We start from the raw sequence: 14,224 nt of genomic DNA on the forward strand, positions 1-14,224 counted from the left end.
AGGATTTTGATAAACACAGAGCTAGTGCAGGGAGGATGGGCTTCATGTCACGATGTTGGTTTCAGGTACAGAATGAATTAACAGTAAACAAACCTTTATTCAGGTGACCCAATAGTCCAAAGGGGCTGTGGATACACTAGGCATGAACAGGCACACCAGCAACCTGAGGCTTTAAAGCAGGAGTGGGGAACTCCAGGCCTCAAGGGCCAGTGTCCTGCAGGTTTTAGATATTACCCTGGGTCAACACACCTGAAATAAATGATTTGTTCATTACCAGGCCTCATTACTTTGGTTGTGTCCGAATTCAGGGGAAGGATGCTTAAAATGCCATATTTGGAGGCAATGACGTCACAGCAACGCGACGAAGGCTGTCCGAATTCAAAGAGTACTCAAAATGTGGCGACAAATGCGTCTTACTTTTCCACAAATTTTAAGGATGGGTCCGATGTATCCTTCGTGTCCTACCATATCCCAGGATTCATTGCTGGTCATAGAGGAGATTTGTTTCTGATAACGACGGGGGTCGAAGCGGGAGCAGAAAACACTTTCAAATGTAAGTATATGAAAATCTGGTTGTACAAAAGTTAAATTGTTATAGCGGTCGTGTTGTTAAGCTTTGGGCATCTGCATAGACTTTTTTTTATTTTATTTTATTTAAATAACCGTAAACCAGCTTGTATGGTGGGTCCCGCAGTTTTTCATGTATTGCCGCTTACATACAGCTAATTTAGATTTTTTTTTAATTGGTGACATGTTATGGGGAACAAAGACCAAACGACTTAATTTATTAAAATGAGGAGAAAACGATCACCTCTTCACTGGGGTGAAGAATTGGGCCGCTATGGCGTGGAGGTACAAGAATAAATCAATTTACACATCATATTCATATGAATACGGTCCTATTAACCCTCATGCTGTCCTATTACCCCACAGCAGCGGTCCCCAACCTTTTTTGCGCCACAGACTGGTTTATGTCAGACACGGAGCCTTTAAGGTGTCGCGGATAAATACAACCACATAAAATGGTCCAACCAAGACAAAAACTGTGGTATCTTGTAAATATAATAATAAACGTGAATGTACTGTGTAATTGTGTAACTTTATTAGCAGCGTTCTCCTGAAAATGCAGAGGCTGAGGAGAGGAGAGCAGGGAGAGGATGGACAGACTGTTTTCACTTCTAGAAAGATTAGTTCCAAAATGAGTTATGCATTAAGAAATTAATTTATTTGGATATATTTGTTACATTGTTATATGTGTTGCATTAGTGTAGAGGTTTTATGTTATTAATAAATTAATTAATTAAAACAGTAATTGTCACTGAACTCAATTTGATTTACAGGTATTTGTAACATGTATGAACATAATGCTAACTTTGAACAATAGTACTTGGATATTTATTTGATAGCAATAAAGTAAATAACAAAAAGCTTTAAACAAGAATTAAACAACAGTTTTAAAGATGAAAAAACAATATTTTCAGTTGTTCACACAGGATTAATCTGAGTGACCTGTTCCTGGACGGTTTCTTTCACAACTGTAATAGATTACAGGAAGTCTCTGGCAGTGTTGCTGAATCTGCCCGAGCAAGATCAGACATGGATGGGGTGCTGCAACTGAGACCCGCAGTTTGTCTTTTCTGGTCTGCGAGTGGAGAATCACACAGGGTGGTCTGCAAAGAGAGCTTTAGGATGCTTCCTCCCACTGTCCACTGCATTGTCCATCCACAGGGTTTGCAGGCTGGCTCACTCGTGGCTGCCACACCACTAAGATGTTTTCAAAAATATGCAAGCAGGAGATGGTGGATGCTAAATTATTAGTATAATACTTGTAACTCTGTAGCAGACAACAGTTTGATAAAGTGCTATGTAAAAGAAACCAAAGATTAGATTCTATAAGTTTCAATTCTATAGGTTTATATATTTTATACAATACAGTACATGTGTATGAATGACTGGTGTTGTGCCAAAAAATGATAGTCTGCCAAAAACTGATTGCTCGTATTTAAACTGCTATGAATAACATGTTGGTCTATAATACGTGAAACACATGTCAAATGTATCCCTCGTGAATGATATCAAGTCACCTTGAGCCACAAACAACATTCCTGTAACAAGGTAGAAGCTGCAATCAGTTGTTGGCAGACTTTTAAATATCCTTTATTTATCCAGTTCAAAAAAAAATGTTGTTGACATTGAAAAATTTTTTTTTATGAGTAATCTGGTCAAGTGGACAGCAGACAGCGCAACAAATATATCAACAGCTCTGTAAACATACTTTAAGTGGACAAAAAAGATCAGATTGGTTATAATGTCGGTACAATAACACAGAGTTATAAAGACACTTGAAAAACAGGTAATTTTTAAATTATATAACCGCTTTGTGAACCCTGTTCACCGAAGTCTATTTACCAACATACATAAAGATATTACACACGGAAACATTGGAAATCAGTTTTGGCAGGCACTTTTTGGCACAACACCGGCAATGATTCAATTATCCATGTAATTAGCTGAGTAATTCCTAAATGTGTGTAGATTAAAGGAAATTATTTTACCTGCATATGTTTGTCTCTGTTGAGCCTAAGCTACAAAATGTGCCGGCGACGACGATAAGGTTTTTCTAGCTCCTCGAGAATTACAAATGTACAAAAAAAACGGAGCGACATTTCTGGGTCCATTTTAAAGTTTTCGAGTTGTGGCGCTAGTGACCATAAAAACACGGAAGTAAGGGCAGACTTGAAGGCTAAAAGGCTGTCCACAGCCCATCTGTTATGTTGCATACTCATTGTTTGTTCAATAAAGTTTCTATGGAGAAAAAAGGGGGCTGTCCACAGCTGCTCACTTACTGACTACCTGTCCATCTAAGGACACTACCTTGTGACGTAGGTAGGTAGTGTCCTTATGAGCATCCTTCCCCTAAATTCGGACACAGCATTCAAGACATGTTGAGGAGTAATTTAGCCATTTAAATCAGCTGTGTTGGATCAAACGCACATCTAAAACCTCCAGGCCCTTGAGGCCTGGAGTTCCCCATCGCTGCTTTAAAGCATACAGGAGGCAATAAGGGAACAGGAAACACAGCTGAAAGTAATCATAGATAATGAAATAAAACTGGTAAATCATAACAAGAAAACAGCAAACACACAGAAAAGGAGAAACTAAAGCTCAAGGAATCAAAATGAAGCTGCACCTACAGATTATTTCAATCTCATTATGTTCATCAGTAGCACGTCGCTGCAACCATAGAGAACCTCCCTGAGACCGAAACCGCTGCTGAAACACGAAAGTGTGGCAGTGAAGACTGTTTGATGTCATTAAGGTGCTCACAGGTGTAGAACACAAACATGGATCTTTGTGTGTGTTTTGACCACCCTTCCTCCAGTTGACACCGGAATCATTCAGTGTTTGTGGAGGACTTCCTGAACGCTCGCAGCTGTGAGGGCAACGCAGCACAAAATTCTTCCTCTGACACAGCAAAACGATAAAAGGCCCTCAGCAGCCGTCAGAGCGACTGCACAATGATTAAATGTCAGAGTTTCAGAGCGGAGTAAAGTCTGCTTTCACTCTCAGTCTCATTTTGTTCACTCGTTGAATCTTTGGAGTGAACATGAATGTGAAGTTTTTCCTTGATTAAAGCTGCTCGCTCTGTGATAATTGCTTTAATTACAATGAATCTGTGCTTCTAATGACATGAAATCATCCATTAAATGTCATTTTCAGATGTTTGTGTGATTATTTTAATTAAACATGGGGCTTGCTTGCATTTCCTTTCCCTGTGAAAATGCCTTTTATTGTGAAAGGCTCGTGGACATGACCGTTTTGTGTTTCTTTGCTTTGTTCATGTTCTCTTTGTGTTCAGCTGCTGTTGGGAAAAGACGCTGCGTTTTTGAGGGAGTGCTCATGCTCTACGTTCCTCTGAATAAAGAAATGAGCCACGTGTAAAAGATTCTTTCGAAGCTTAAACTATGGGAAAACCGGCATTCCCAGGGATGCAGCGTTTTCATCTGACAGCAGTGATCTTTCATTTTGTCTCTTCTTCTCCCCGAGTTTCCATCGTTTGCGTCCCGCTTCATCCCACTTTGTTTTTTCATATTTTCCATGTCTGTGTTGGAGCATGCCTCCTCTTCTTCATGCTTCCATTAACGAGAACCACCCGCCATGTTCCTGAAGCCTGCAGTCAGATATCTTTTCCATCTGGTTTATTTTTTATTCCGTGGAGAGCATGTCAGCAGCGATCATGCTCTGATGCTTTCATTCATTCATTCCCATGAGGTCAGAAATTCATCCTCTCACATCCATGCATGTCTTTCTGTCGCAGGCATCACTCTAACACCTACAGACGTCTTTTTGTTTTTTACTTTAACCTACCCAATGTTTGTGAGTGGTGTGAGGGAGGTTTGGTTCCTGGAATCAGTTTCACGTTCGATTTGGAGCCAAATTAGACAACACTGGGCCAGAAACCTGTTCTGAAGCCTAACGGAGTTTAAAAAGTTTCGTTTTATAGATTAAAGCCGCTGTGTTTAATGATGTGTGTTTAGTGATTAGTTTGGTTATTTTTCCATGGTTTTATGGTTCTGTTTAAAAACAGAGGAGCGCTCTGGAAAGGTTTTTTTTGGTGTTTTGTACTCTGATTCAATCCTCTGTTTGTCAACACTTTCCTGTAATCCAGTTATGTTTTCCTCTGATTGTTCAGCTTTTGGCCAATGAACTAATCAAACATTTGTTGGTTGTTTGCTTCGTTTGTATCTTTCTGGTTACTTCATTTGTTCAGAGGATCAGTTTGATTGAAACTTGGTTTGTTAGTGTATTTTCTTTTTCTCCTCACTGTATGGCTTTTTTCAGAGCTTGTGTCTGAATGAAGGTGTAGTGGGTGGTGCCCACAGACTCATCTGTGCAGGTTTGGGCTCTGTCAGCCCGACTCTGCTGTTTTTATTATTTTTATTTTATTTCCATTGGAAATGTTGACAGAAGGTTACCTCAGCAGAAATGAAAGTTGTTTATGTTCATCAGTGTGGCTTGCATTAGAGCACTGTACCTGGACGTAGTTCTATAACGGCGTGTAAACTGAGTCGAGAGAAAGGATTTTCTTTGTTTTTCTACAGCATTAAATTACATGGATTAATTTTCATTTAAAGAGATATTTCATGTTCACGAGTCAAAATAAGCACAAATGGCTGCAACCGCTGGGTCTCCTCAGAAACGTGCACCCAGTACAGACTGCATACAGTCATTGCAAGCTTATTATCAAGGGTTTGACAAACATGCACGCTCAAACTACTCTGACAGCGCCGGCTCTGGGTGCCAGTGGCATCGGATGGGACCAAAGTTTGGCCAAATTCTTGCACGGCAGCCGTGGGAAAAGTGGGGCATCCACAGACTTTTGGCCATGTGAGTGTTTTTCTTAGATTTCAGTGTTCAAGGAGAAATGCAGGAGTGGAGGACCGAGAGCAGGGAACTGCTGGCTGTCCATGTTTTCCATGTTTCTGCCAATAACACTCATTAAACTGAAAAATTCAAACTCCAAGTGAGAGAGAGACAGAGGGACGGATGATCGAGAGAGAAAAGCGAGGGGCGAGCAAGAGGAAAGAGGTGAAGGGGGGGGGAGAGAGTACGTTTAATGCATTTTCCATACCTCATCAGCAGCTGCAAGCCAAACCGCGCGGTTCACACACACTCGTAAAGTTCCCAGCAGTCCTAAACCACAGCACACACACACATGTGCACAGGGGTTAGCGGTGGTCGCTGTTCTTCTGGTGACAAACACATAACCGACATGTGTGTGCTGCTGCTGACCGGCTGATAAACTGCAGCTCTGAACCAATCACACAGGAAGCTGTAAATATTAGAGAACGAGCGAGGGGGAGAGAGAGAGAGAGAGACCTTTGGTCTGACAGCAGCGTGGGGCCTTCTCCTCTCTGACACGTCAGTCCGTTAAGGGTCACATGCCAATCTGTTTAAAGTTGCTGTGCCCTCCAAACACAAGCTAACGCTGTAGCTGTGGGTCTGGTGAGGTTCCAGTAAATGTATTCTGCTGTTTGTTCTGAAGCTCTGAAGTTTCCACACACTCAGCAGAGCGCAAGTCTTCCGAGTGCTGCACCACAGTACAACTATTGTTGCAGAACCAAAGTATTGCACTGACTGAAAATGATGCAACGTATCAGCTTCACGGAGCAACTCCCATCAGGACGTTGCTCTTACCAATTATCTCCCCATTTCTTACTGATAAACACGAAGCCTGAGTGAAATGCACAGGCTGACAGACAGTGCTGAGTTGTTTTTATCTGATGACGTGAACATGGGGCTTTATCGAGATGGAACCAGAAGCTGTAGAAATGTGCTTTCTGTCACTTGCCAAAACTAAAAGCAGCACGCCTTCCTAGCTGCTCAGCTCGGTCACTGACCTGACAGCGGAGCATCTACACTCGACCTTACAAACACAACTCTGACTGTGATTCCAGTTCCCAGATCTCACAGTATGACCACAACGTTTGACAACATAATGCTCAGACTTCCTGAGTTGCTGGTGATTTGTTTCAAACCATCCATTTTCTACTGCTTGTCTGGATTTGAGTTGTGGGGGCAGCCATCTAAGATAAGCACAGACTTCCCTGATCCTGAAATCTTCCTCCAGCTTATCTGGGGGAGCACGGTCATTTCCAGTCTTGCAGAGAGATGGAATCTGTCCAGCGAGTCCCGCGTCTGCTCCCAGCATGACATGCCTGAATCACCTAAACTGATTCCTAAACTATCCATCCATCCATCCATCCATCCATCCATCCATCCATCCATCCATCCATCCATCCATCCATCCATTTATTGTATTTTGCTTATCCAATTCAGGGATGTGGAGGGCTGGAGCCCATACCGTAGGGCGAGAGGCGTACACCCTGGACAGGTCGCCAGGCTGCTGCAAGGCTAACACACAGAGACAGACAACCTTTCATACTCACGAAATAAAATCCAGTTTTTAAAAAAAAAATCTGGTCCTGTTTTAATGATTAGTCAGCAAAATATGTAAAAAACTTGTTCTTTGAAGTGAGGAGTGTGCTCTGATATTGGAGCTTTCATCTTTAAAAAAAAGAGTTTCAAGTCTCATGAAGTCCAAAGAGTTTTTCAAAATATGATTAATTAATAATTCATTTCCCACAAACATGCCTTTTGTTTCTTCTGTTTTCTTTTTCTTAACGTTTCCGTGCGTTCCAGCATCCTGCTGGCATCTGAACAACGTTTAAAATCTTTTCCACCCTGACCAGAATTTCTTTTTCCTTCCTGCCGCTGACTCGCTGTGATTAGTTTTTGTCCCGTCTGGGCTCAGAACGTTATCAGGGATCAGCAGCCGCAAATTGTTAATGTCACCCTCCACCAACACTGCTAATTAATCATAATTATGGTGTACTGAATTTTTTAGACAGTAAGGAAATGATTTCAAGCCTGGGCACCTAATGGCTGCCCACTGCTTCACAGTGTGAATGGATTAAATGCAGAGAGGAATTTCCCCACGGGGGATCAATTAAGTATACATTATTATTATTAAATTTCGGTGTGTGGTTTTAAGGAATCGATGCAACGCAGCCGATGAGACGTGAGAAGGAGCAGCTGAGGTTGTGCACACATCTTGCTGTGTTCTTCATAATACACATAATCACAGAAAAGATTATTAGACATGAAAGACACGAAGTAGCGTTTGTGTTAAAAGAAGATTTTTAACTGCTCAGAAATCGTGTTTAAATAAGATCCTCCGGTCCTCCTCGGTTAAGTCGTTCCTCTGGAGGCAGCGAGAGGCCGGGGAGGGGTCGTTCCTACATATTTCATAATATGATGTGGGTGTGTGGTGTGGGACGGTCCAGATTTTATCAGCCAGCTTGGCGTCCTCCCCTCATCCCTCAGTTTTTATCTCTACCTTCACTTTTTTTCTGTTTTCTCTTCTGCACATGTAACTAAGTACATTTACTTTACACCTTTTGTGCTGTACATATTTATTTCACGGTTACAGTAACCAGTTAACCAGTGTAAAATATGATGCTTGGTTATACTATAAAATAAGAAATCTGACCAGAAAATGAACAAATGAACGGTGTTTCGCTTCCAGCTTAACTTGACGTGACAAGTTGTTGTTTTTCCTCTTTGATCTGTTTTTAATCGTCAGTTTGAGGCTGTTTATTGGACACTCTTCTCACTCTTTTCCAATAATAATCAGAGGAAATAATGAGCATAATAGTGGGCTGATACATTACTGAGCAAAATTACATCCGCCCCTTCTAATCTTCATTACAGATCTTTAAAGGTTCCAGCAGAATGTGCACCGTTAACATGAAACTACTGAAAATGCATCATTCAAACTCAAAAGGTGCTGATTATGAAATTGACTGAGTACTGCAAAATAAAGATATTTCTAAGTATTTTTATCCAGCAGCACAGACGATGCCACACTTTTTTTTAAAGAGTTACTGTGTTGCTGTGAAGCCTTTCAGTTTGCAGAGAGTCCAGCAAGTTTGTTCCATATAACACAAGCATCGGTAAAAGAAAAGCCAGTTTTATGCCATGAAAATATCTGTTTCACATCCGTTTGTTCATCTTAGAAAACCCAAATGTATTCTGTTGATAGTTTTCAGTTTCAGTCTGATTGGTTGGCATGAGACTCTCTGATTGATGGTTTTTGGTGGGAGTTGAGATGAGGTGTTCAGCAGCTGGCTGTTTCCCCACCTTCACGGGAGCATATCCATATATATCTCCTACTGAGCATGCTTCATATGATTGTTTTGGTTTTCTTTGTGTCACTGTAGGGTCTTTCCCGTATAATATGAAGGGCTTTGATGTGACTGTTGTGATTTGGTGCTAAATAACTAATAGTGAAATGAACTGAATTGTTGCTGTGTGGTGCTATTTACTGTTTCAAACCAGAGACATGTTCCAAATGTCCTGTGCTGTAAACTTTAGCGGTATGTATTTTCTTCAGTCGTGTGAATAAGCTCTTACTTTGTGTTCGTCTCTGCTTTAAAAGCAGCTGGGCAGAGATGAAGGTTTACTTGAGCCCAGTTACAAAACCTGGACGATGATGTCACTTTTGGCCTTCAATTTTCTTGTTGAGCGCAAACAAGGCGATACTCTGTCCTCTCTCCTGTTTTACACATCATCCCTTCTTCAGTCAGCTCTACCTTCCCCCCCAACTCTCGGATGCCAGTCTTGATTATCTCCCAGTGAAAGACAAGAGGATGATGTGAGGGAGGAGCAGGAACACCTGGGAGAGTGATTCAGTATTCACCTGCAGAAAGAGAAAAAGTGGGGGGAAAAAAAAGTAAAATTCCTCTTTCACTATGTAATTATTGCGCTTCGGGCGAGCTTATCTGTGCTCATTTCAGTGTGTGCCGTTCATGTTTGAAGCTGGAAGAGAGCAGCTGTCGATGGATTGAAATCCGGGGTCTGAGCTAGCCACCCTGTTTGCATCTTTTGAAAGACCCTGATAGGTTGTCCAAATTATGGAAAATATTAGGCATCATGTAAGTGCAGTCATTGTGTAACTAGTCCAGCTGAATAATTGACTTCTCTCACAGCAAAGTGGAAACAAAGGGTTTTCTATGGAGCTCATATACCGTGTCAAACTGAAACAGACATACTGTGTTGACTCAATATTGTCTGAAATATCTCTGTATGCAGTGTCAATATTTTCCTCTTTGGAAGAGGCAGCTCCTGGGCGAGGTGTTCTGAGCATGTCCGATCCCAGACACACCGGAGAGATTATGTCTGTCAGCTGGCTGTCAGCTGGTGAAACCAGCATATCTGAGTCTCCTGTAAACAATTTTTCTATGGGGACGAGATCATTAAAGAACTATATTTTATGTGTGTGGAAATGCTCAGAGTCAAATTAGTTAGAGCTGTAAATCATCATTTCTTGGAGGAGAGGCAAGTCTGTTTCTGACCGATGATTGGCCAACAAATGTTTCTTTCTGTAATTGCCATGTTTGTTGTTGTGTTTCAACCGCAGGACCTTCCCCCAGATTACAGAAATTCTTATAAGGATCTCAGTTCCTGTGCAAGAATTTAAACTGTAGAATGAGGCAATAAATTCACTTCTGATAAGGTCTGTTTATTCCTGGAAAAATACCTGATTAAGGTGTAAAATTATCAGCAGTTTCAGGAACTCCTGATTAAGGGGAACGTCACGGTTGTGATATATCAGTTCTTGGAAGTAAATCTGTTTGGATGTGGGTCAGTGAGTGAGGATTAGTATTGGAGGTTGGCTCAAACAAAACATAATAAAACATAATAATTAGTGCTGCACTTCACTAAGTCTGCAGTTAAGGACTGTACACATTTTACTGTAGTAAAATGTGTCTGAACATCAGGACCAGCGCTGTAACTCCATCGTCTGATGTTCTGAATGAAGTCACCAAGAACCTGAGTAACAAATTAATATCTGAATATTACAGGCCAAGAATGGTTTTACTCTCAAAAAGATGGAAACAAGCTCTCTGTTTTTATTCTCTACATCATCACCGCTTATGAAGAAAGACCGCTTCAACATTTCCTGCCAGTAACCCTGTCTCTTTGTCTGTTCGATGACATCTGCCTGTAAGTACGGGTGTCTGGTACAGCTTTGCATTATGAGATGGTCTTGTAATGACTAGTTCCTTTCAAGCGCACCCAAGGCTTGATTGGGTTTCTCTTTTGTAGTCGGATCTTAAAAAGTCTTAGATTGTAATCAAAAAAAACACTTCAAGTTCTAAAACTGAACCCATGCTGGAAAAACCTGTGACCTGTTGAGCATTTATCAAAGTTTTGTCTCTAAAAAGCTACATCTGAAGTGTTCGCTGAGGGAAGCGACTTCAATTTCAAACCTTTTTGAAGTTTTGTCCCGTGTGTAATTTGAAGAACTTCTCACAGATTCATAAAGTGAGTTTAATTTTCACAAAGCATGATTCAGATTCCTCTATACTGCAGACTGATACTGACCACAAAGGCATTCTTACATTTCATCCAGCATGGTAGGCTGTTGTGCCTTCATTTGGAAGAAGTGTGCACGGTGTTTGGACTGAACTGTGTTCAATTTGTAGGTGGGAAAGAAGGAAAGCAAAGAGAGGGGATCAAGAAGGAAAGCAATGGAGCGATAACAGTGAATGCCTGAAGAAGAAGGAAGGAGTAGAGAGGAATGCGAATGAAAGAATGTGAGAGAAATGCTAGAAAGGACAGAGAGGTGAAAAGAGAGAAGGGCAGGTTGATGGAAGCCAAATCATCTATAGGATTATTTTCAGGAGAAAGGCTGAAAGGGGCAGAGGGGGCTTTTATTTTTAGTGTATTTGTGATACCGGAGAATTTAAGATGAAGTTTGGCTAAGCTCCTTGGGTCACAATGAAATACCAGGTGTGCACTGATATCTTGTTGATAACAGAAATGATGCCAGAAAGTTCCTATTTCAAAAATCCTCTCTGACCTTTCCTCATTCTGTCATTTTCTAAGATCTTGGGGGTTAAGGAAAGGTCTCTCATATCTGTTATCAGAGTGGGCAGGTTTTAATACTGAGGACATGGTTAGTTGGCACCACTGGTGCATTAACAAATTTGCAAAATTAGTTTTTAAATAAGCTCTTCTCTTCGACGCAGAGATGCTGTACCAAACTCACTACAGACTCACACCAGCAGCTCTGAGTAAGCCCGATAAGAAAGACTGAAAAGGCTCCTTCAGTTGCTTGTTGTATTTCATCATTGGTCCTGATTGTAAAGGTGCAACAAACAGAAGTTTCTTTATCTTTCACAACGACAGCAGTTTATCAGCCACGTTAGCCAACATCAGCTATCTCTGGTGGTATCTGCTGTGTCAGCATGCTCATTACGGATTCTGGATTTTAACACCATGTGATCACGCACAGTATTTCAGAGCCCACACAGTGGTGTTTTGGTTATGTTCAAACCCACTGGTCAGCCTTTAAATAGTAAATGTGAGTCTCTGTGCTACTGTATTACTGTGATCGACTGAATAGGATACTAGTGATTGAGCACCGAATCGTTATTGACCTCGTTCACATACTGCAGATGACGACCTAGCATGAGTGGACTGATATCAGGTCAGAGAAGGTGCTGAACATGCAACAAGAGCTAAAGTCTATGATGTAAATTATGATCAGGCTGACTAACCACTGATACTATGAGCACACCAGAAATGTTGTGAATACAGCATCATTAATGAACAGTTATTACAGTTTGATGTGGTTTGTCTTGAATTCTCATTATACTATTATCTCAGAGAGTATTAGGAAGTCCTCGGCTGTGTGCAGCTCTTCTTTAACTTTTTAAGGACAGTTTAACAGTCCTGCTTGTGGAAGATAATGAAAGATTCACTTCACTTAGAACTCACAGTGAATAAGAGTGAAGCAGAGCACACAATGGTTTTATGACCCATCGTTCTGTAACTATTAAATTAGAATTTCATTGACTGGAATAGACTTGAGGTGTTTCTACACACACTTAAGTATTATTATTATTTTTATTATAGTGGACAGAAAAGCCACAGCCAAGTATGAGGAAATATATGAATTTTAGTTGAGCCACCATCTTATAATTCACTTCATGTAATGCAGACTTTGGCAGAGGCTGAAAGCTGCCACTGCTGTGATGTTGTCACGCTGGACGGAGGCCAGCAACTTGAATAGAACCCAAGCGCAAACACACAGGGCGGAGGCAAGAGAGCGTTTTAACACAATTTATTGGTGAATATATAATATATGTGAAAACACAAGGACGTGGCATCTGTGGTGTGGAAATGTAGCCGTGGAACTATTAGCGTGGCATGAACGTGAGGACAACTAGATCTAGGCAGGTAAGTATTGGTCACACTGGGGAGAGAGGAGAGTGGAGTTAGAGCTGGGTTAAAGTGGATTACCAGAGAGGGTAAGTATAACAGTTTTTCCAGCTTACTTGCAGGAGGTGGAGGTGTGGTATTGAGGGAGAGGTGAGGGATTTCCTCGGAGTTTGAAAAAGGTGAAATAGCTGACCTGGGGTTCGTTGGATCCAAAGTGGTGAGTGAGCAGGAGGGCAGGCAGGTGAGGTTTGGAGATATTTCCCAGTGAGGTGGAAAGAAGCTGAGATCCAAGTGGTGAGCAGCAGTCGACACTGGAGAAAAGGTCCTGAAGCACAAGAAACAGCACGAGTAAATCTACTTGAGAATAGCAGCATGAATGTGAGAGCCGGTTACCAACATCAGGTAACTGACAAACTGGCAGGGAGGAGATGACAGCGCAGAGCTTAAATCCCCTTTGGCCTGATTGCCCCAATTAGCTCCAGATGCGTGAAGCTGAGGAAGTCCTGCCCACGGGCGGAGCCAAGGGTGCTCTGGCACTGATGGAAATTCCCAGCTGCTCACCCAGACCATGACAGATGTAGAGGTCGGCTGGATGTCTTTCTTCAGAAAACTTAAAACTTCAGAAAATATAAATTTCTTTCATTTTATGCCTTTATTTAACAGAGACAGTGACAGAGGGATGATGAATATCAGGAAACCAGGACGTTTGTGCCAGAGCTGTTCCTCTTTTACCCTAAACAAGATTTGGAGTTGCTGTAGCTTTGCAGGCTGTGGATGTTCTTGTTCCTTGTTTTACAAAGTGTCCCCAAATGTTCTCTCCTGGTGTTGCAATAGTCACCACAGTTTAGGAAACAGGCGTTCTCCTGTTGGATATTTGTCTTCTGACATGAGCTTAACTTTATCAGTAGGTGAACCTTTTCTTTCTAAAACCTAACCAAGTGTTTGTGGAGGCAAACAAATACTCCAAGTTTGTGAAGGTGATAACTGGTGAAAGAGGCAATGTAGGATTTTGAAATTTGTACCATTGGTGCAGCTACTAAATATCTTGCACGGCTTTGAATTTCAGTGACCTAGATGTCAAGGTCAAGGTCAGAGGTCAGGTTTTCTGAAAGTCTGGTGAATGCCTACTACTGCCTTCTACTCGGAGGCTGAGGGAAGTCATGGGGAGCCTCCAATATTTTTACATCCTTTCGCAAATAAAGGCCTCGTCTGCCTGTTGGAGCGACTGTGCAGTCATTCTAAAAGGCAGTGATTAAAAGGAGATGTTAAAAAGTGTCAGTATGTGATGAGTTGGGCGTTATACTCAACAAACTGAGCCCTCACAAAAGCCGTCACCAGCGCTTACAAAGTTAATAAGTAACTGCATCCACACACCCCCACCCAACCCCACACCTCACCCCACACCCCTCCGTGCTGCCTCTCCATAATTAAA

At 41.6% G+C, this 14,224-nt stretch overlaps 1 protein-coding gene across 7 annotated transcripts in view; it reads left to right on the forward strand.

Moving 5' to 3' along the window:
- The window catches only part of adgrg6 (adhesion G protein-coupled receptor G6), a 107,838-nt gene that overhangs the window by 10,137 nt on the left and 83,477 nt on the right, over positions 1-14,224 (forward strand). The window lies entirely within an intron of this gene.

This window comes from Maylandia zebra, linkage group LG15, assembly GCF_041146795.1.
Source record: "Maylandia zebra isolate NMK-2024a linkage group LG15, Mzebra_GT3a, whole genome shotgun sequence".
NCBI lineage: Eukaryota > Metazoa > Chordata > Actinopteri > Cichliformes > Cichlidae > Maylandia > Maylandia zebra.